This window comes from Ictidomys tridecemlineatus, chromosome X (assembly GCF_052094955.1).
Source record: "Ictidomys tridecemlineatus isolate mIctTri1 chromosome X, mIctTri1.hap1, whole genome shotgun sequence".
Classification (NCBI taxonomy): domain Eukaryota; kingdom Metazoa; phylum Chordata; class Mammalia; order Rodentia; family Sciuridae; genus Ictidomys; species Ictidomys tridecemlineatus.
Window position 1 is genome coordinate 46178247 of NC_135493.1, and position 23411 is coordinate 46201657.

Here is a 23411-nt window from a genome sequence, read left to right on the forward strand (position 1 = left end):
TTCAAGAAGGCTCAGAAGGGAAGTGATTGAGTTGCGAGAGTCTTAACCCAATCAGTGAATTAATCCCCTGATGGGATTAACTGGGTGGTAACTGAAGGCAGGCATTGGGAATATGGCTTTGGGGTATAAATTTTATCTGGCAAGAGGAGATCTCTCTCTCTCTCTCTCTCTCTCTCTCTCTCTCTCTCTCTCTCTCTCTCTCTCTCTCTCTGCTGATTATTAGATGAGCTGCTTCCCTCCAACACACTCTTCCACCATGATGTCTTGCCTCACCTTAAGTGCTGAAGAATGGAGCATTCTTTCTATGGACTTCAGTCTCTGAAACTGTAAACACTCGAATAATCTTTTCCTACCCCACAATTGTGCTGGTTGAGTTCTTTACTCACAGCAGCAAGAAAAGGTGACTAAAACAGAAATTTGTACCAAGAAGCAGGGTCAATGCTGTGACTAAATTAACCATGCTGCTCAGAAACTTTCTGAGCTTTTTTGAATTGGTGGGAGAAATTTTGAGATGTTTAACAGTGTGAGCTGGAAGTGCTTTATATTGTTGTAAGAGTTTAATGGCTCTTTCTGATGGAAGAACAGAAGACCAGAATGCTAATAGGACCATGGAAAGTGAAGATACGGTTCAAGAGGATTCAGAGGAAAAGGATGACAAGAGACCATTCATGTTATGTTCTGCTTGAGAAGTTGTCTGCATTTTGCCCTTGTCCTGAGACCTTCTGAGAGGCTGATTTTAAAAGCCACCAGCTTCTTCATCTGGCAGAAAAAATGTCTAGACAACATAGAGTTCAGGTGGTGGCATGGATATTGCTGGTGGCTTTTAGCCAAGTTTATTGTGACATTCAGTAATATAAAACAGATCAGAGATATTAAAAAATTTGGACTTGAGACTGGAGTAAAATTGGGGCTTAGAAAGTTGGGCTTGTTAAAAACACCACTAAAGAAATGCTGAAGACTGACCAGAGACAATGAGAAAGATGACTTGAGAATATCTCAGGAGCTGGCAAAACCACAACCATCTCAGACAAGGGAGTTAAAGTCAAAATATTCTTGAGAAGACACCAGTGGGAGTACAGTTCTTTATTTTTTTAATATTTATTTTTTAGTTGTAGTTGGACACACAATACCATTATTTATTTATTTTTTATGTAGTGCTGAGGATCAAACCCAGGGCCTCCCTTATGTTAGGCAAGTGCTCTACCACTAAGCCACAACCCTAGCCCTGGAGTACAGTTCTTGCACAAGGGGAGCTAGAATTTTTTTTCAACATGCTCAGCTACCCAGACACTCAGAGTCTTCTGCACTTAGGATCCCTGGAGTCTTCGTTACTGCTTGAGATGGAAGCAGGCCTTGGCATCAACTATGTGGTTCTTTTTCTGGAGAAATGTAGGAAGCTGAAGGTAGGTGATCATGGAAGCTCCCACCAAGATTTCAAATGAAGGCCTGGGATGCCAGGCAATGTGTAGTAGGGTTGAAATCACTGTGGGCACCTTCTGAGAGGGCAATTCATTGAGATGTGAGGAGGAAGGCAAAGATGCAGAGGAGTCTACAAAGATTAAGAAATGCCAGTATTGTGGAATGCCCATTGAGAAAGGCTGCTGGAAACACACTGAGACAAGGTCACTGGAGCTGCAACAAACAAGGCCACAAGGGTGGATCTACATAAGATCTTTGGAGAGAACATCATGATGCCATGTGCTCCAGATGCCAGACACAAAACTGCATTACTTGCTTGCTCAGCTAAATTTTAGTCTTGTTTTGATCCTATTCAATCTTTCTATGCCTCTATTTTTGTAAATGAAAATGATTAATCTGTACCACTATATATTAGATACTTGTAATTGCTTTTAATTTTATAGGAGCTCAAAATATGAGATTGCCTTGAGCCTCAGAGAAGACTTTGAACTTGAACTTTGAGCAATATCAAAACTCTCGAGACAATGAAAACTCTTAGGAATGTACTAAATATTTTTAGCATTGTTAGATGAGTTTGAGCTTTTGTGGACCAAGGGTCCAATGTTATGTTTTGGAAGTGAGATGTCCTCGAAAAGCTCACATGTGAGACAATTCAAGAAGGTTCAAAGGAGAAGTGATTGAATTGTGAGAGTCTTAATTCAATCAGTGAATTAATCCCTGATGGAATTAACTGAGTGGTAACTAAAGGAAAGTGGATGTGGCTGGAGGAGGTGGGGCATTGGGTGCATGGCTTTAGGGTATATATTTGTATCTGGCAAGAGAAGATCTCTCACTCCACATTCTGATCATCATGTGACATGCTTCCCTCCAATTCACTCTCCCAACATGATGTTCTGCCTCACCTTGAGTACTGAGGAATAGAGCCTGCTGTTTATGGACTGAGACCTCTGAAGCCATGAGCCCCCAAATAATCTTTTCCTCCCCTACAATTTTGCTGTTTGGACCCTTTAGTCACAGCAGGCAAAAAAAGCTGACTAAAACATGGAATAAGCACACAGGTCAATAAACAGAACATTGCCAGCACCTCAGACAATATCTATATCTATATCTATCTATCTATCTATCTATATATATATATATATATATATATATATATATATATATATATTTGCCAATCATAGAGAAAATCACAATAAAACATTTATGATAGTATTTTCTGTTTCTTTTATAAATTTCTACCTGTGGATGCTGCCCTGAAATGATTTCTACTACAAAAATAATGTTTATTTTTATGAGTGTTTATTTTTATGAGTGTATATTCCTTTTTTCTCTTCATAAATATTGTTTGTTATTTTATAAATGTTAGTTCTTAAAGTTATAGTTTATTAATTTCCACTATTATAAAATACTACATTGTATGAATATAATAAAATATCCTTATATTGTTTATGGACCTTCACATTGCCCACCAAGTTTAGGCAACGTGAACAATGCTTCTCTGAATATTCTTTTGAATGTATCCAAGTAATTATTCACATACATTTCTGTAATACTATATATCTATGAATAGAATTGATAAGTAAGTCTTCAGACATATCTCCAACTTTTCTAGATATTTTCAAAATCATTATATTAATTTTCCATCTTTGCAAGATATGTAGTGAGAACATATTAATTTTTCCTAATAATTCACTTGTGGGGAGTTATTTATTGCAAGCATTAAATAAAAGACTATGCTGCAGTAACAAATTAACCTTGAAACCACAGTGATTTAATGCAAATAAAGAAACTTAATTTTCATCTATGCCATATATTTTCTACAGATCAGTGTGAGTCTGCCCCACGGACTCATTCATGGATTCATCATGACAAATAATCTGAATCATGTAACTATAGTGTATATATACTATATGACTTACAAATTAGTCATTGAAGGGAAAGGAAGGTATGCATGCAGTACATAAGCTTTAAATGGTCTCATGTATGTAATCCACATTATGGTGGAATAGATAAATGTTCCTAACATACCTGCAAAGAAAGCTGAAAAATTTAAACTTATGAGATATTTGTTGAATACTATTGACTCTGCCACATGTAGCATACTTTCATTATTTTCACTTTTAAGATGCCTGGATTCCCATAGACATTCATAAAATTTAATTTTTTGTGTATCTATATAATCAGTTTTGAAGTTTCTCTCAAGAAACTATAAATTCCTTATGCTATTTAACTTACTCATAAATTAAGATTAATGCTGATTTAATTGAAAGGCAATTATTTATACCAAATACTACATAATTAGACCCAAGAGTTTATTTGCAATTGACAAACTTGGCTTTATATACAAAATCAAATCCTATTTTTACTATTATTGAAGTATACAAGTTAAAGAATACCCTAGTTTTTCACATAAAATGTGAGAAGTTCAAAGTGTTTTACTCTGATTTTCAAAGCCCAACTATAGTCTTCTGTTTCACTAATCTGTTTTTCATTCCAAAATATCACACTGCTCCTTGCTTTACTTTTTTATATGATCACCAGATATCTTTATTGTTTTACATGTTTAAACATTACACTTTGACAAAATGCAAAAATTTCACATGAATTGTTAATAAAATATCCATCATCACTCTTAAAATAATAACAACAGATGTCAAACAATGGCAAAAACATCATTATCAACTTGATTAATTTGCATAAGAACTTGAATAAAAAATTTTAAGAACTGATGTATTTTGAGAGAACAGGAGTTTTCAGAATACCTGCTGTTAAAGACTGCCTACAAATAAGAGTGCGACAGAAGTGGTCCAAGCAATTAGGAAAAAAGAAAGTTGAAAAAAAAAAAGCCAATGAAATAGCTTGCTTATTTCACTATTAGTACAAATCAGTTAAGCTAAATGAAAGTATAAAGGAAAAAATGTAATTGTCAGTTCTTGAACATAAAATAGATTGAAAAAAGCAATGGATTGCTACTTCAGTACTTATGCTAAGTTTCATTGTTAAATGACTGTCTTTAGACTTTTTTGGCCTCACCCTATACTGGTGAGGCCTTGGGTTTAATCCCCATCACCACCAAATAAATAATAAATGAACAAATAAATCCATAAGGGCCACTTTCAACTTCTAAAATCTCTACTATGTGTTATGGATTAAATAGTTTTGTTTCTCCTCCCCTTTCATATTCAAATGTTGAAATCTCAACATTCAATATAATGATATTAGGAGATACGACCTCTGGAAACTAGTTAAATCATGAATATAAAACCTTATTAATGTATTAGTGACCATATCAAAGGGACTCAAGAAAATTTCTACTGCTCTTTTTGCCACATGAGGATACAATGAAATGATAGACATCTAAAATCTGGAAGATGGCGCTCATAGAAACCCACTATGCTGGTACCTTGGTTTTTTAATTCAAATTTTCATCTCCATTACCATTATGAATGGTAACATTGTGTTACCATTGTGTTTCTATATGTGTGTGTGTGTGTGTACATCCTGTTTTGTTTTGCTTATATAAAAATTATAAATAATATGAATTGATTGCCTGCTATGAAAGATAATTTTATCATTTATTCATTGCCACTTTTATCATTATGAATAAGTATACCTATTAAAATGCAAAAAAATTAAAATATATGTAATCTAGTTTACTGTGAATCAAAATTAACTTGTCTTTCTAAGTATGTCTGAGATATATAGAATTCAAATATGTAAGCAACTTTTGTGGTTCAATCCATTGCTACTTCAATATGGCAGATAATATGTATACTAATTTATAATGTGAAAATTATACATGTAGCTTGGATTGAAATAGTATTTCTCACTGGTTGGGTGGGTTTAAATATAAAGATTCCACTTTATGTAAACTGCTATTTTTCAATTGCATGTATATGTATGTCTGGAATCATACACAAACTTTTCAAGAAAAAGTTGCTTCATCTTCCACTCAGGATTGCCTTGTAAACATTAAAATAGTAGCTTGTCTCCTTGTGACACTCAGATTCTATACTAATAGTTCATCTCAAATGGAAAATAAAAGCTTTGAAAAGGTATTAGGGATTTCTAAAATGAAAATTCAAAATGGTATATCTATACATCTTGCAACTGAATGCATAAAGATGATAAAGACTGTTTTCAACTTTATAATAAATTTTCAATGTAAGTTAGGGGAATTTTAAAACTTCACAGACAAATATAATTTTAGTTGGTCTTGGAAGCAGCATTTTCTTACCAAGGAAAAACAAATTATGATATTTCAGAAAAAATGAAGATGGCTTTTCTAAAAAAGATTTGAATATAGATATTCCTCAACCAATTTAACAGAATATTAGGCCAAAATTAATATAATCACTATTTAAATTAAAGAGTGGATGAATTCTCACTGAGACAGATTCTTTAGCAGGAAAATTTTAAGTATCATAGATTGATTATAGAATGCATTCCTAAATATCTACAATAAAAATGAAATTTTTAAATTTATATATAATTAATTTGTACACAAGAAGAAATAAAATGTTAAAATTAATCCAGGATATACACTGAAACCTATGTTTTATTGCTAATATTTTAAACCCTTGTGCTTTATACCCCACCAGTGAATAATAGTTGCAGGGCTTTTACATTATAGGAAACTTATTCTTTTAGTCTGTTAATTATTTTAACTCATTAGCACATTATGGCCAAACCTTTTTAAAAATGTGCAGAAAAAATTAAAAATAAGCAAAAAAATAATATTTGATGTATTGATGATATCTGCTTCATAAGTAATATAATTTAAGTAGGTATTTACCTTCAAAGTTATTATTTCATATTTCTCTGCCAAAATGACTTTACAATCTGTGTCTTAGGGGCAACTACAATGTGAATCAGAAATTTATCATGAATATTTGGAGCTACACAAGTATTCTAGACTAATTTAATTTAGTATTGCTTAGCTTTAGGCTTGATATATATTTAAGACTTAGAGTAATTTATGTAATGTTTATCAACATTGCTTTGAAATGCATAAGCATCTTTAAATATTTTGTGTGAAACCCTTTTACAAGAACTAAACCCTTTACTTAGTAATTACTATTTCAGGTGAAGTTTGTGGACACTATTTTTTTTTTAGGTGATAATATATAATAGTATTATTTCTATGTTAAATATAACAGATTTGAGGATCAGAGAAACTGTCTTAGCCAACTTTGCATAGTAAATTAATTATAAATCCAGAATTTCAATACAGTTCTAACTGACCCCTAAATTCACTCTTTCCCTACTCCATTATCATACAATGAAAATAAAATTTCCTTAAATTCACTTAACTATTTCTTTTCTCTGTGTCATTTAAGTTTATCCATTTTATTGAGATACCCAAAGAACATTATAGGATGGTCTAGTTGTGGCCTTTCTAGAGTTTGACTAGGTAATGTTTGCAATTGATTAGTCAGAAAAAATCAACTAATACAAGAAAAAAAAGGGTAAGTAATATTGCTTGATCACAACTTGAATAGCAGAAACAAGTAAAGAAAATGCTTTCATTTCAGAATCAAACTAAATCTGAAAATAAGAAATTAGTTCACTTAGTGTACAGTATTAAGATCAGTTGTGAATACGTTTTCTTTTAAAATACACTAAAACTGCAGGGCATGGCAGTGCATGCCTGTAGTCTCAGTGTAGTCCCAGTGGCTCAGGAGGCTGAGGCAGGAGGATAACAAGTTCAAAGCCAGTCTCAGCAAAAGTGAGACACTAAGCAACTCAGCAATACCCTGTCTGTAAATAATACAAAATAGGGCTGGTGATGTGACTCAGTGGCCAAGTACTCCTGAGTTCAATCACCAGTACCAAAAAAATAAAAATAAATAAATAAAAATAAAATACACTAAAAGTTTCTCTCTTTTCTTGGTTCCAAGAATTGAACACAATGGCACTTAGCCACTGAGCCATATACCCATCCCTCTTTATTTTTTTTGAAACAGGGTCTCACTAAGTTGCTTAGAGATTCACTAAATTGCTGAGGCTGAATCTAAACTTGCTATTCCTCTGCCTCAGTCTCTTGACCTGATGGGATTACAGTTGTGCACCACCATGACAAGCCATCTTGATTTATAATATGAACAGCTTATTGTCCTAAAGTTGATATGATAAAAATTTATTCAAATTACACCCTAGTAGAAATATAATTTCCTCTAAGTTTAACTTCATAATAATTATATTATGAATATAATAATATGATAATTATATTATCACTGATGTTATTAAAGGAAATACAAGAATAGTAGATCTTTTTTTCAATATGAAAGGAGCTGTCTGTACTACACATAGTAATTAGAGTCAATAATATTTATGTTTTTAGATACTTTAGAAACTGTAAAATAATATCATTTGCTCAGGCATATGGAATCAGTTTTACAATATATTTTGAAGGTATAATAGAGGAAAGACCAAAATATATAATTCAAGCAGACCTAACCAACACATCTATAGAATATTTGATAAAACACCAGGTGAATTTACTTTATTCTCAGCTTCTCATGATCCTTTCTCCAAAACAGGTCATATTATAGGTAACAATGTAAGACTTAGTAAATAAAACAATGCCTTGCATTTTATGGGAGCATAATGGATAAAGTTATACATCAATAGGGAAAACTATATAAACGAAATAAATATATGGAGGTTGAAAAGTACAATTTTGAATGATCAATGTATCATAGAGGAAACTGGTGAGAAATCACAAAATTTCTAGAATCAAGTGAGAATAGTGATACAGCACAACATAATTTCTAGGACTCCATGAAAGTGATTTTGAGAGGAAAGACTATAGCTTTAAGTGCCTACATAAAAATTAATATAAAATAAATAAGATAAATTTTTAAAAATTTAAAAGCTTACAAATTATATATATATATATATATATATATATATATATATATATATATATCACAATGAAGCATCTCAAGGTCCCAGAAAAAGAAATAAAAAACACACAAACTAGTAGAAGGAAAGACAATATACAAGCCCAAACTAATGCAATGGAGAGCAAATATAACAAAGAGAGTTTGTTCTTCAAAAAACTAACCAAGTTTGTAATTTATTTTGCCTTATTAAAAGAAAGAGAGAGAAGACCCAAATCAACAAAATTAAAGACAAAAAGAAGATAGCAACACATACATCTCTGAAATTCAGAGAGGCATTAAGGAATGTTTTAATTTATATTCAAATAAATGAAACACAAACTAGAATGAATGAACAAATTTCTAGAAACATAACACCTAAAATCTGAACCAGTATGATATACAAAAGTTAACATATCAATAGCAAGTAATGAGAATTCAAGCACTATACAAAGACTCCCAACAAAGAAAACTTCAGAATTAGATGAATTCCCACCTTCAGTCTACAATAACTTTAAAAGAAACTAATGCCAATATTCCTCAAATTATTTCAAGAAATTGGATGGAGGGCAGACTCCCTAACATATCATGTTCATATTAATATCAGTACCACACTGATAACAAGAAAAGATAAGGAACAATTACCAGCTACCAGCGACTGATATTCCAGATTAATATATATTCAAAAATCCTAAATAAATATAAGCAGTTCATATTCAAAAACACATTAAGAAGAGTTCATATCATGTTCAGGTTGGTTTCAATGCAGTGATAGAGAATATGTCAATTTATACACACACACACACACACACACACACACACACACACATATATATATATATATATTAAACTCACATGATCATCTTAATAGATTCATTAGAAGGTTTTGAAAAACGCTAGCAATGTTCAAACTAAAATCATGGAAGAAAGTAAAGATATTTGCAATTGACCTCAAAATAATAAATGCTATATTTGACACTTCTAGAGACAATATCATATTGAATGGGGGAAAACTGAAGGTATTTCCTCCAAAACCATGAACAAGACAAGGATGTCCACTATTATCTCTCCTACTAAATATAGTACTCAAAGATTTAAACAAAGCATATAGGCAAAGAAGAAGATAAATATAATTCAAAAAGGAAAGGAAGAAGTAAAATGATCACTGTAAATGATATGATTCTATACTCAGAAGAGCCAAAAAATTAAACCAGAAATCTTCTAAAACTGATAAACAAATTCAATAAACTACCAGCATTAGAGTCAACTCACAAAAATCAATAAATTTTCTGTATACTAATCATGAATCTTTCAAGAAACAAATAAGGAAAACAGTCTCATTCACAATAGCCTCAAAAAATATTAAGATATCTATAAATAAACATAAACAAGGAGAAGAAATATCTCTACAGTTAAAAACACTGGTAAGTTGAAGATAACTCTAGAAGATGTAAACATCTTCCATGATACATGTTCAGAATTAATATTGTTAAAATGACCATGTTATGGAAAGTGATATGCAGATATAATACAATATACACCAAAATAACAATAATATTCCTCACATAACTAGAAGAATAAGAAAAAAGAAACAAATCATTGTAAAGTACATTTAGAAGAATAAAAGACACAAAATAGCCAAAGCAATTCTGAACAAAAAGAACAATACTAGAGGCATTGTGATGCCTCTAGTATTTCAATTTACACTATAGAAGTATAATAACAAAAATCACATTTAAATAATATAAAATTAGACATGCCAATCAATGGTATAGAAGATACAAAGTCAAAACCACACTGATAAAATTGTGGAAAACATACATTGAAGAAGTCAGTCTTTTTTTAATATTCATTTTTTAGTTTTAGGTGGACACAATATCTTTATTTTGTTTTTATGTGGTGCTGAGAATAGAACCCAGTGCCTCACACATGCTAGGCGAGTGCGCTACCACTTGAGCCACATCTCCAGCACCAGAAGCCAGTCTTTTTTAACAAATGGTTCTGGTAAAGGTGGTTATACACATGTAGACAAATGAAAACAGTTACCATTTAGTGGTGCTGGCTTCATTGTCTCCTTTCAGCAAAGAATTGAAGAGCAGGACACAGGGATAGCAAGCAAGAAGTAGGTTTATTGCAAAAGAGAGATACAGACTTCTTCGAAAAGAAGGGGCCCTGGAGCTGGGAATCCAGTGGGGAGTTTGGTTTGTTATGTTTATGGTCTCTGCAATATCTTCCTTTCCTTATCACCTCCCCTGTTCATACATTTCCTACTATTATTGATTGTTGACCCCTCTGACCATGCATCTGTTTTGGTTTTTATGTTGGGCCCCCAATTTTGGAGCATGAGTACAGAAGTGTCTTTCTGATTGGTTCCACTGCTTGTGTTCACAATCACTTTTGTCAAGCAGGAAGTTGACTTCATCAGAAGACCCTCTCCTGCCCCCAACCTCCTCACTTACTATTTTGACCTGGCTGCCTAAGCCCTTTTATACCTATCTAAATACCCTCCTCACTGTATATCCCATATACTGTTGAGAGTTGGGGCAATGACCACTCTAGCTATTTCTGGCTAACAAAGGGCATCATTGGAGTAACTGGGATATCATTCTGAGGAAGGTCTAGGGTAAGTGGGAAGCAGCAGCTCACATATTGAGAAGAAAATTTATCTGGTGCCTTTACACAAGCAAGTTTACCCAGGGATTCTCAAGTTGGACTTCAGTTATGGGAGCCATAAAGGAAACCCTTGGGATTTGTCATTGGGAACTTGAAGAAGCTGGCCTTGATCCCTTCAGGTTCCAAGGACATCTAGTCTTCCAGTGTTTTACCTGACATAAAGGAGAAGGTCCAGGAGGCAGTCCAATAGGTGGTTGATGCCTCTGGTTACCATCCTTTTTGATACGTCTTTCTTTTTACAAGAGAAACAGGAGATGAAGAAGTACTCCTGGTCAAATTCTCACATGGCTGCCATCAATACTTCATGTCTTTGGTTCTTTTTTTTATTTGTTTTAATTAGTTACGCATGACAGTACAATGACCTTGACATATCATACATTTGAATCAGATGGGATATAATTTCTCATTTTTCTTTTTTCTTTTTTTTTTAAGAGAGAGTGAGAGAGGAGAGAGAGAGAGAGAGAGAATTTTTAATATTTATTTTTTTAGTTCTCGGTGGACACAACATCTTTGTTGGTATGCGGTGCTGAGGATCGAACCTGGGCCGCACGCATGCCAGGCGAGCTCGCTACCGCTTGAGCCACATCCCCAGCCCAATTTCTCATTTTTCTGAGTGCACAGGTTGCAGAATCACATTGGTCATGCAGTCATGTATATACTCACAGCAATAATAATGTCTATTCTATTCTGCTGTCCTTCCTTTTCCCCCTTCTCCTCCCCTCCCCTCCCATCACTTCTCTCTACCCAATCTAATGTGACACACTATTTTTTTAAATTCTCCTTTTCTAGGTCCCTATTATAAAACATTATTGTAGCTGCTAGGACTAGTTGGTCAAAGATTTGTTTGGTAATACAGCTAGTTTTTGGAGCCTCTTCCATATGTCTGGAGCAGATTTGGCCAAAAATTTATGTTTAGGGATGATTTCTTCTATCTGTGTCCCTGGCTCAATATTAATGTGTTTGGTAATGGTCTCCTGGAGCCTCTGTAGAAAGGTTACTGGTGGCTACTTTTCCTCTTTAATTATAGTGGCAATCTGGGCATAATTGAAAGACTTAACTTGGGCCCTCCTCAATCCTTCTAACACATAGTATATAAAGTGACATTCATCCCATTTATCTTTATCTCTGTCAACATTCCGGGTTGATTCAGTAAGGGGAACTGCCTGACTCTCCGTGGGGATGTCCCAAATGTTGTCAGCCATGGTTACTTTCCCTCCCACTGTAGTATAGCAGTTGTCTTCTGTTTCAATAGCCTTTTTTAAGACCTCCTTTTTTCCCCAAAGAAGTTATACTTAAAAGCAACATAATATCTTTCCATGATAAGTCATAAAGATTTGATAACTGCTGGAAATTTTGAAGATATTGTTCAGGGTTTTCACTGTAGTGCCCTAAGACTTTCTTATGTCCTTTAATGAAGTTAATGAAAAAGGGAAATGTACTATTTCAGGTCCAACCCTCTCCCTCACATTGCCCTGAGAGGAAACATGCCCTGAACAGCAGATTTCCTAGTAACTCTGGGATCACAGATGAAGTATGTCCCTGGATAAAGAGGGCAGGGATCCAATCCTTTTAAATTGGGATATAAAAGGGAAGCAGTCTTATCACCTACTTTTCCTTCAGTTGGAGCTGAGGGGATTTTCTGTTTATCTGGTTAAAGTCCCCTTTCCTCTGTCAATAAGTTTTTCTGTTCTGGGATTTGATGTCTGGCTTAGAGCAACAGACTGCTGCTAGCGTCAAAGTGTCAAGCTTGCAATTCTTTGCTAGTTCAGAATGAAATTTTATATCTCTTAGATAAAAGAACAATTTAACATACAGTACTTCATTTGTCCTCCTATTTACAGAAAAGGTCTAATTGCTGAATAGTACTAAAATTTAGGGTCTACTCAACTGAAGCCAGGCATCAATGCAAAAGAAGATCAAAGATTTTCTCTTTAATTGGGGTGTCCAAATTATCCCAGTTTTTCAGCAGACAGGAGAGAGATGAACCTTGTGGGATTTTGGAAGAGCTGGAACTCAGCTGGAAACAAAAAGAAAGAAGATGTTTTAATGAGGGCTGCCCAATCCCAACCATCACTGTTTTTACAAAACTGGAGGTGTGTCTCTGGCCTGCAACTTGAGTATACTGGCTTGGTCCAGAATCTATCTGAGGAGGACCATGTCCAGGGAGGGACTAGTCAACCTTCCCCATGGCCTGCAATCCATATACCTTATATTTATTTTTGCAATCCAGATATCTCTAGTGCTTTCATTCCAGGAAAGCATGTAATCCCCACCTTATTCCTGTTAAAAAAAAAAAAAAAAGATTCAGAATTCTCAGGAGAACAATAATCTGGAGGAGAGGCATTTACCTGTAAAAAGATTTATTCTGTAGTCTCTGAGGTAGGTAGGGAGAGTTGCCTGAATTAGGAACATTAGCATATTTTGATAAGATGAAGCTCATTTTCTAAACAATCTATATTGAAAAACAATCTACATGGCACTGAAATAAAAGAAGCAGAAACAATTTTTTAAAAATATATTTTTAGTTGCAGTTGGACACAACAGCTTTATGTTATTTATTTTTTATGTAGTGCTGAGGATCAAACCCAGCACTTTGCATGTGCTAGGTGAGAGCTCTACTGTGGGAAGCCATCCTCGCACGTGATTTGAGTTACCTCCCTGGCTGGGTGAGAGGTGCTTAGACAACTTTGTCAGAGCCTTCCCCACCCTGTCCCAGGTAGAGGGCTTGTCCCTGTGGAGGTGTGCCTGGCCACTGACCCGAAGACCAATCACTGACCCTGACCTTGGAATGCTGGCCCCCTCCACCTTCATTGGATGGGATTTTCCCTTGAATTTTTTGTTCCCCAATAAAAGCCTGGCGTACTCTCTCTCTCTCTCTCTCTCTCTCTCTCTCTCTCTCTCTCTCTCACTAGCCTCTTGTGTAAACCTCGCCACCACATTAGGTGGCTGGAGGCGGGAGCTACGAGAAGACGTCTACAGAGCTAGGCATTAAAGGTAATGAGAGTATGTCTCTTTAATTTTAAAACTCACTAGTTAATTTCTATGCTTCGAACCTCTGTTATGAAGCTTGCATGCTGGTCACGCGGCAGACTCTACAGCTTATCCAAGCCCTCCCCCCAATTTTTTAAATATTTATTTTTTAGTTATAGGTGGACACACATCTTCATTTTATTGTTATGTGGTGATGAGGATTTAACCCAGTGCCCCATGCATGGTAGATGAGCACTCTACCACTGAGCCACAACCCTAGCCCCCCAAAAATTTTTAAGAAAATAATTTGTGTTATTTTATAGCTGAAAGGAATAAAGTTAAAGTTAGAAATGTTCATAGAAATGAGACAGTATACAAAATTACCAGATCGTCAATCATGAAAGACTTTTTTTTTTTAACTATGACATTGGTTGGAATACAAATTGTCAAATGGTCAATGTAGGATTCATTTTCTGTAGATATTAAAAGTGTATATTTGGGAATTTTCAGTGTGTTCAGAACTATGAGAAATAGATTTATTTCTGATATAAATTATCAAATCTCAAGTATCCTGTTACGCTAGCACAAAACTGAGTAAAATGTATGTGAAATACAGATCTATATTTTGCTTATTTATTCTCCAAATGATGGATACCTAGGCTTTTCTTCAGCTTTTAGTTTTTGAGCTTATCTTCAGATATTTGTAACCTTTTGCAGTTGTCAGATTTCTATCACTATAATAAAATATTTGAGATTATTAACTCGTAAAAAGTAAAGTTTTACTGTTTTTGAAGTTATAGCTCATGGTAGGACAGACCCACTATTTGGGGCCTCTGATAAGCATGCCAGATGGCAATGGTGGAAAAAGCACAGTGATGCAAACTGTTCACTTCATGGCTAGGAAGCAAAAGAGGAAAGAAGCAGGACTAGAGTTCTATACTGTGCATACCTCAGTGGCCTAAAAATCCCTAACAAGGCCCTCCCTGGTAAATACTACATCATTTCCCAGTAGCATCTCTGTGGAGGCCAAGTGTTTAACATATGGGGGGCATTCTAGATGGAAACTAGCACTATTCACAAGTATCTTGCTGAAAAAGGCTAATATCCATTGCTCAATTTTCTTTTTTTTATGATGATAATGTTTTCAGTGAGTTCCAAAATTTTTCATCAAATATAATATTTGTACTTTTCAGTTATAGAATTTGGAAATATCATCTCCTATTCTTTCTTAACTTTTTCTGTGGTATCCTTTATGAAAAAGAAATCCTAAAATGATATAGGATGCATTGACAGATTTTCTGACATTTATCAATTACTGCATAATTAATTATTATGAATTATTTTTATACAGGTGTAGACTAGCTATTCCAAACATCTGATTACATTGTTGTTGGTTTTTTTTTTATTTCTAATGATCTGGCTACTATAGTAAGAACAATGGCTAAGTTCTATGTGCAAAAGAAAGATTATCCAAAGGAATGTATTGGATAGGAGTTATTTTTAGGCATATTTTCAAGCAATCTCACATATTCCTTTTCTATTCCTCATTATATTTCATAATAATTTTAATATATCTAGTTGTTTTATTTCATAAAGAAGTCTTCCCAAATCACATTCATCAACAAAGATTTAGTTGCAAAGAGTATAAGACAAGAATGTAATATAAGCAAATAAACAAAAATGAAACACACATACATATCAAGATAACCACATGTACCACCACATACAAAGAAAATAATAGAATGTCTTCTAGAAATTTCCCTTGAAAGATTAGAAGATTGAACTTTTACCTCGTGTCTTCCATCCTCCAGTTTTTGAGGGTCATCACAGGCAGTTCAATTCCTTCCATCCTTTTAGGTTACACTTGTATGTATCATATGTTAACAACAGGAACAACTTAGAAGAAATTCTTAAGATAGTAACTTTTAGTGTAAACTGAACCTGAGATCACACTCGGGGAGGTGGCAAGTAGCTCGAGGTTACCTATTCTAGTAACTTGTTTTTGTCTTCTAGAACTGCCCAAATCAAATATTGAATATACCATGGTTTGCTGCTATAATATTAAAATAGATTATTCATATTCTCCTAAGATCTTATAGTTTAATTAACCTGACAACATTCAACTCAAAATAATGAACTCGTGGTTGCTGCCTTGTGGTCAGGCACTCTGTTTGTAATATAGCTGCTTTCAATTACAAAGCAGTTCTTTGTTTTATAAGTCAGAATCTTTCTCTGGAATCTAAGGATTATGCACTGTAACTGTTCTATTTGCTTATTATAGGATAGTTCACAGTATTTTCTCCCCATGATTCATCCTAGGGCCATTAGATTAACAGAATCATATGATCCAAGTAGGTTTTACTCACTTCTTTATCTAATGTGAACAAAAGACCTGACAACAACAATCAAAAGAGGAAAACTTTATTTGGGGGTTCTAGATACTCAACTCCATTCCTCAGGGATGAAGGCAAGGCAGAACATCATAGCAAGAGTTTGGTGGAAAAAAGCAGATAGGGACATGGCTTCAGGAAGAAGAAAGAGACTAAGCTCAAATCACAAATATATACCCAAATGGAACACCCCTAATGACACACTGCCTCCAGCCACACCCTACTTGCTTTCAGTTACCACTTAGTTAATCCATATCAGGGGATTGATTCACTGATTGATTCAATACTCTCATAACCCAATCATTCCACATTGAAACCTTCTTCCATTTTCTTACACATGAACTTGTGGTGGGACACCTAATAAAAATCATAATAAAGTTCCAGGCCAACTTGTATTATATTATGGATCTTCTATTAAAATGTCTATTCTTCTGAATCCCTTTCAAAGCCAAACACCTACAAGACAACCTGATTAATGTGTTTTATCCATAAGCCTAATTGTGGTGTATGTTATCTTCAAAATCCAAATAGGCCTACCAAATGCTATGCTTATTTTGTCATACTAAAATCACCAAAATCCCTTTTGGATTATATTATAAGAATGATGTAGTTAAATACACCCAAACAAAGACAATACATATTTACTATTGCCTTTTTCAAATAATAGTAATCTAGTTTTATCCCTTCCATTAATAAAACTGAAAAGTAAGTATATCCGACTTCTGACTAGTTGCCACCATGTGCCAGAGTCCATTTTAATCTTGTTCAGTGTTTCATCTCTAGCAGAGGTGTGCAGTTGAGACTACAACATTATTAAGTGTTTTGTGGTCTGTCATCATTTGTCAACCACTATCTGGTTTTATAAGGGGCAAAAAAATTGAATAAACTGATTATATAGCTAAATAGTGGGGTCTATCAGTTTTATATCATTTAAAACTGGAGGGTGGCATATATGTCTGAAATTTTACTGTGTATTTACTATTGGTCCTGATTTACTTTATCACATAAGGGAAGCAGTTTGAGAAATTCAAGGAAATGATATGAGATTTCTGTCAGCTGCTAAGTATGTTAATCTCAATTTTGCGTGTGGATACTGGATAAATGACCAATAGTGTGTCCATGGAAATATCAAGTTTATTGTAAAACAAATTTGGACAAAGATTACATTTATCACCTAAATTTTATAACCTCACACTCCACTCTACATGAACAATTGTAATGGAAGTTGGGGTTTCAAGTTTCAGTGTCAGCTTAGATCTTTATATTGTAGGCCTCAAAAGGAATGGGTAATTTACCTTGCTCTTACTCATTTTTTTTAGCATGATTATATTTTTTATTTGTTCATTTTAGATATGTGTTCCTTTGAGGGAGGAATGAGGAAGTATTTATTAAAATATGTAAAATACAATGTCACTAACTTTATTCAAGCAGAGGTAGACTTCCATTCACATAATGGGCATAGGATCCAAGAACTGTTTTAGTCTCTAGGCACTGTAAGAAATAGTGATTTTCCACTTTGGTGGTTGACATAAGCCTTCTGCTTTACAGTTCTTGATTTTATGTGATTAGACCAATCAAAAAACACCTGAGTTGGCTGCTTATTTATCTCATCCTTAGGTCTATTTTGCATTGCCATAAATATCTGTAGGCTAGTGTGCTTTTGTTGTCACTCTGGGTTTCATGGTAGTTAAGCTTTCCTAGCCTCTGATAGTACAATGTCCACATGTAGTCTCTAATTTTCCAGAAACCTATCATTTCCAGTGGAAAAAAAAGGGGGGGAGGGCCACATTTCTTAGCATCCACTCTCACTGCGGTCAAGTATCCATTAAAGAGTCTCAGAAATGTCAGTTTGCTTAATATTGGTACATTCCTTTTTTTTCTGTTCTGAAAGATGTTTTGTTTGTTCGTTTTCTGGATCTTTAAAGAAACTGGTCAGCTGCTAATTTCTCTGAACTTGTTTATTTAATCCATTCTGATATGTATATTCTAAGATAGTTCCAGCATTTTTACCTTGTTTATGCAATGATTATGTTCAGTCATCAAGAAGTCCTTCCATCACCATATTAAGGCATGTTCCAGGCATTCCTTCTAGGGTATTAGATATAGCATTATTTCAAAACAACTAGTAGAAAGGATTTTGAGTGTGTCAAACAAATAAATATTAAATGTGTGAGTTGATGGATGAACAAATTACCTTTATCTGACCATTACATATTATATCCATATTGAAGTGTTACACTGCATTCTATAAATATGTATAATTACTGTGTCAACTAATAATTTTTAAAAGTATTTATTTGAAAAGAATACTGTATGACAAAAGAGTGACTTCATTTCTGTAAATATTTTCCCATTCAAACATAGAGTCCAGCCCTGCTAACCCAATCCCCTCAAAATTGATGTTAACATATATTTACCCCCTTGCTGGTGGTATATGTTCTCCACTTCATTTTGAGAATAAACTCCTCCTGGAGCATTACAAAGGGAATAGGGACTTGACTCATCAGGAAAAAATCATACAAATTTCTCTGAATTTTCTTCAGAAGCATGAAAAATTTATCCTTCTGTTCCCATTCTCCATTGGCTAAGAACTTTTCTAAAGGCATAAACTTCCCTGTTCTTCCAGGCTTTGCATTCCTACAGTGCAGTGGGTACTAGTGAGAGTTAGATAAGGCCCTGAGTTGGAAAACTGACATGAAATATATGTTTGATATGAGACACTGCTAGTTCACACTGAACTCACATGAAACTGTACGTTACAAAAACACCTAAAATAAAAATTTAGATAGAGAGATGTCACAAGAACCTAAAGGCATCCACTGTACTACATTTATTATTCTATTCTTATAGTAACATTTTTTCCTTACATTTTATTTCCAAGTCGATATTTTCAGTCTTTTCAACTCTTTATTCCCAACCTATACCTCCAAGAGTAAATTGGAACTTTTATCCTAAAATTTAGACTTAGATCAAGTAGGTTTCTACTTCTTGGGATACATTGCTCCATAGCTCTCTCAAGTTCCTGTAGGTCATGAAAACAGAGGCACTAACATTTTGTTTCAGATTATCTTTTTAAGAATTGTTATATAGTGAAGAGACTTGGAAGATAAATGTACTGCTTTTCTGTGGAATATAAGAATGTTTGAATTTTCCAGACTTAAAATAACTTTCCTGGGGCTGGGGTTGTGGCTCAGCAGTAGAGAGCTTGTCTAGCATGTGCAAGGCACTGGATTCTATCCTCAGCATCACTGAAATAAATTTTAAAAAAATAAAGGCTTTGTGTTCAAGTACAACTAATTATATATATATATATATCTTTGTTATAAAACATCCCATTGTAAATACAAGCATTATCTAGTTCTCTTTGTGTTCCTTAGTGGGAACTGAGCTTCAAAGAACTAACACAAGAAATTGCTCATGCACTTGCTACTGTTATAACTCTATGTAAAAAGTCCTTTGTTTATGTCTTGAGACAATATTTCTTGAGATATTGTCTTTTTTTTAAGAATTTTTTTAATATTTTATTTTTTAGTTTTCAGCAGACACAACATCTTTGTTTGTAGATGGTGCTGAGGATCGAACCCGGGCCGCATGCATGCCAGGCGAGCGGGCTACCACTTGAGCCACATCCCCAACCCCTGTCTCAGATGTCTTGTATCTTCTTCCAATATGTATAAGATTATGACAGACTAATTTGTGAGCTAGTTAGGTAAAAAAATTACAGCCCCTCCAAAATTCTTTATACTGATTAAAAATTTTGGATAAAGGGTAATATTTTTAAGAATATATTAGTGAAATCCAGTGGACAAGTCTATACATTATATACTTATATATATAAAGATAATGAAATGGGTTTGTTATTCTATTTATAAATAGTTTAATAAACCAGCAATGAATAATACATATAAATTATGTACTGAGGGCAATATTTCATAAAGCAGCCAAAACTTTAGATACAAATATTTTTGTTCTAAAATACAAATATCCAAAGCAAATTTTGGAATCCTGAAAAGCAAAATGTAAAATTTCACACTTTTAACTTGGAGTAGATAGGTAGCAACATATTAATATCATTGATAATTTTAATTTAAAGGTGAGAATAGATTGTTTTCTTTAGCTTGACATTATTTTAAAATTTTATCCAAGTATTAATTAATATTCTGTTTTAAGCCTTTGAAATATTTTAATGACTATTTTTTTAGTTTTCAGTGAGCATAATGTATTTATTTTATTTTTATATGGCATTGAGGATCACACCCAGTGTCTCATGGATGCTAGGCCAGTGCTCGACCACTGAGCCACAACCCTGGCGCAACCCTTTAAAATATTAACTGATCATTATTACCCCATCCATAAGAACTATCTTCATATTTCATTATATAATCTTAGGTTACTTTCTATCTTTATATAATTTCGCAAGATTTTAGTCTCATTAAATAAGTAAAAATTTACATTTATATTTCTGAAGTATGCACTCACTTTAAAAATAAATTAATCAGAGAAGACTGATTAATTAGCCCCAAAATAGAAATATTTCTTGAGATATTCAATATTTCATCATCTGTGACGATATTGTGATATAAAAATCATTATATATTGTATAAATGTTTTAAATGTGTACAGTTTAGGTAAACACATGCAGTAAAGCAAGATAATACCAGTTATTAAATATGTCATTATTTGCATATGAATAGAAACAAAATCTTTATTTTTAAATTCTATTGAGTAGTGTGCTTGATAATAAATAAATATAATCCCAGATTATATTAGTCTTAAAAAACATATTGTAAGTACAAATTTGCTTGACTTTCAACCTCAAACTTATGAGCTTTCAATTCAACAGCAAGCAGCAAGGCAGAAAAAAAGGCTCTTGAAATACATATATAGATATAGATATATAGAGATATAGATAAAAATAAATCATTTCAAAATTCAGAATCAATATAGAAAATAAAATTTTTATATGACAAAATAAGATGAACAAAAACTGAACATAAAAAATCTCAATGAAAATGAAAAGAGACAGTTAACAAATTATGAATACTAAAAAAAAAATAATAATATATTGCACAAGCTTGTTAGCTTTATGCAGATATTGATTTTCCCTATCCATTTAGGAAGATATGTAAATATATAATCAGTAAGAACAAACTCTGCAGTATGTTTGTGAATATTTATTTTCATCTTATATGTGCATTACTTTACACTTGTGCCTGTTTATCTTATTAAATGATAAATCTGTAATATTTTGTCCTTCCAAGAGGAAAGGTGGATTATAAGATTTAATATTAAAATGTCCACTTGATAAAAAAAAATTCACTTTTAAAATTTTGTATGATACTATCAAATAGTTTACAATTTGATTTTGATAAGGTAATCACATAGTAGCAATGCAAAAAATTTAACCCAGGTTCAAGGCTTTTGTAGCTATCAGGGAATACAATGGCCACATTTGACTGGGAGTGAAGTTCTCCAAGGAGCTAGCCACTGCTATCCCAGTGGTCATCAATCTGGCCAATCTCTCCATTTTTTCTGTGCAGAGAGGCTACTGGGGGAAGAAGATTGACAAGCCCCACACTGTTGCATTGCGATTCTGTGCTGGTGTGGCTCATCACTGCCCCTAGCACTGGCATGTCTCAGGCCCTATTCCCAAGAAGGTGCTATTGATGGCTGGTATTGATGACTGCTACACTTCTGCCAGGGGCTGAACTGCCACTTTGGGCAATTTTGCCAAGGCTACCTTTGATGCCATAACCAAGACTTATGATTATTTGCCCCCAATCTCTGGAAAGAGACTGTATTCATCAAGTCTCTATATCAAGAATTCACTATTTTGTGAAAACTCACAACAGAGTCTCGGTACAGTGGACTCAGGATCCAGCTATGGCTATACCATAGGGGTTTTATACAAGAAAAATAAAGGGCATGAAACCTGTTAAAAGGAAAAAATGGGCTTAATAAATATCTACACAATATTCCACATTAACCATAGAATAAAAATTATTCTTTGCACAAGAGATCATATGTTAGGCCACAAAACACATCCCAGCAAATATGAAAAATTCAAATAATTTATTGCCTCTTATTGGGTCATAATAAAACTGAAAAACAACAGCAATAGAAACTACAGAAATTTATTCAAACCAATAGAAATTACACAATAGAACTTTGATGAATGGGTCAATGAAGAAACTAGGAGATAAATTAAAGACCAATATAATCAAATGAAAATGGGAATACAACTTACCAGAATGTGTAGGATACAACAAAGTTCTAAAAGGAAAGTTTACATTAACAAATGTTTATATTTTAAAACAAAAGAGCAATCTTAAATAATCAAAATATATCAATAAATTGTAGGTCTCACAATCTCAGTAAAATCAAGAACAAATCAAACTCAAAAGCTATAAAAGGGAAGATATCATAAAGTTCAGAGCTGAAATTAGTGAAGTAAAGACGACAAAAGAAATTTTTAAAAATCAAACTAAGAGTTGGTTCTTTGAAAAGACAAAAATTGATTATCTCCTAGCCAAACAATTGAGAGAGAGAAGGAGAGAGAAAGAAAAAGAGAGAGAGAAGGACACACACAGAGAGAAGGACAGAGAGAGAGAGAGAGAGAGAGAGAGAGAGAGAGAGAGAGAGAGAACTAACTAAATTCATGGGATTGGAGACAAAAATAAAGATGTTAAAACAGATAACATTGAAATCCAGAACCACCAAGAATTATTGAAAAAAATTGTATTCTAGGGAAATAGCTATCAGGGAATATAGGTAAAAATGATCAAAAATGAATCAAAGGGATGAAAAAATCTAAACAGATCAATAACAGTTGATAAAATTGAACCAGTAATTTAAAAAGTTCTCCCACAGAAGATGGCAGATTAGAGAAAGGAACTACTTCTCAATTCAAAATTTTTAAAATGAGAATACCACTCCTAACCAAGGTGGGTAACTAAGGCTGAAATTAGTGAAGTAGAGACCACAAGAGAAATTTTTAAAAATCAAACTTTGAAAAGACAGAAATTGATTATCTCCTAGCCAAACAATTGAGAGAAAGAAGGAGAGAGAGAGAGGA

At 33.6% G+C, this 23411-nt stretch overlaps 1 pseudogene; it reads left to right on the forward strand.

Moving 5' to 3' along the window:
- The first annotated feature begins 1271 nt into the window (after nt 1-1271).
- LOC101960180 (small ribosomal subunit protein uS5-like) lies at nt 1272-22234 on the forward strand (annotated as a pseudogene).
- Nucleotides 22235-23411: the final 1177 nt, after the last annotated feature.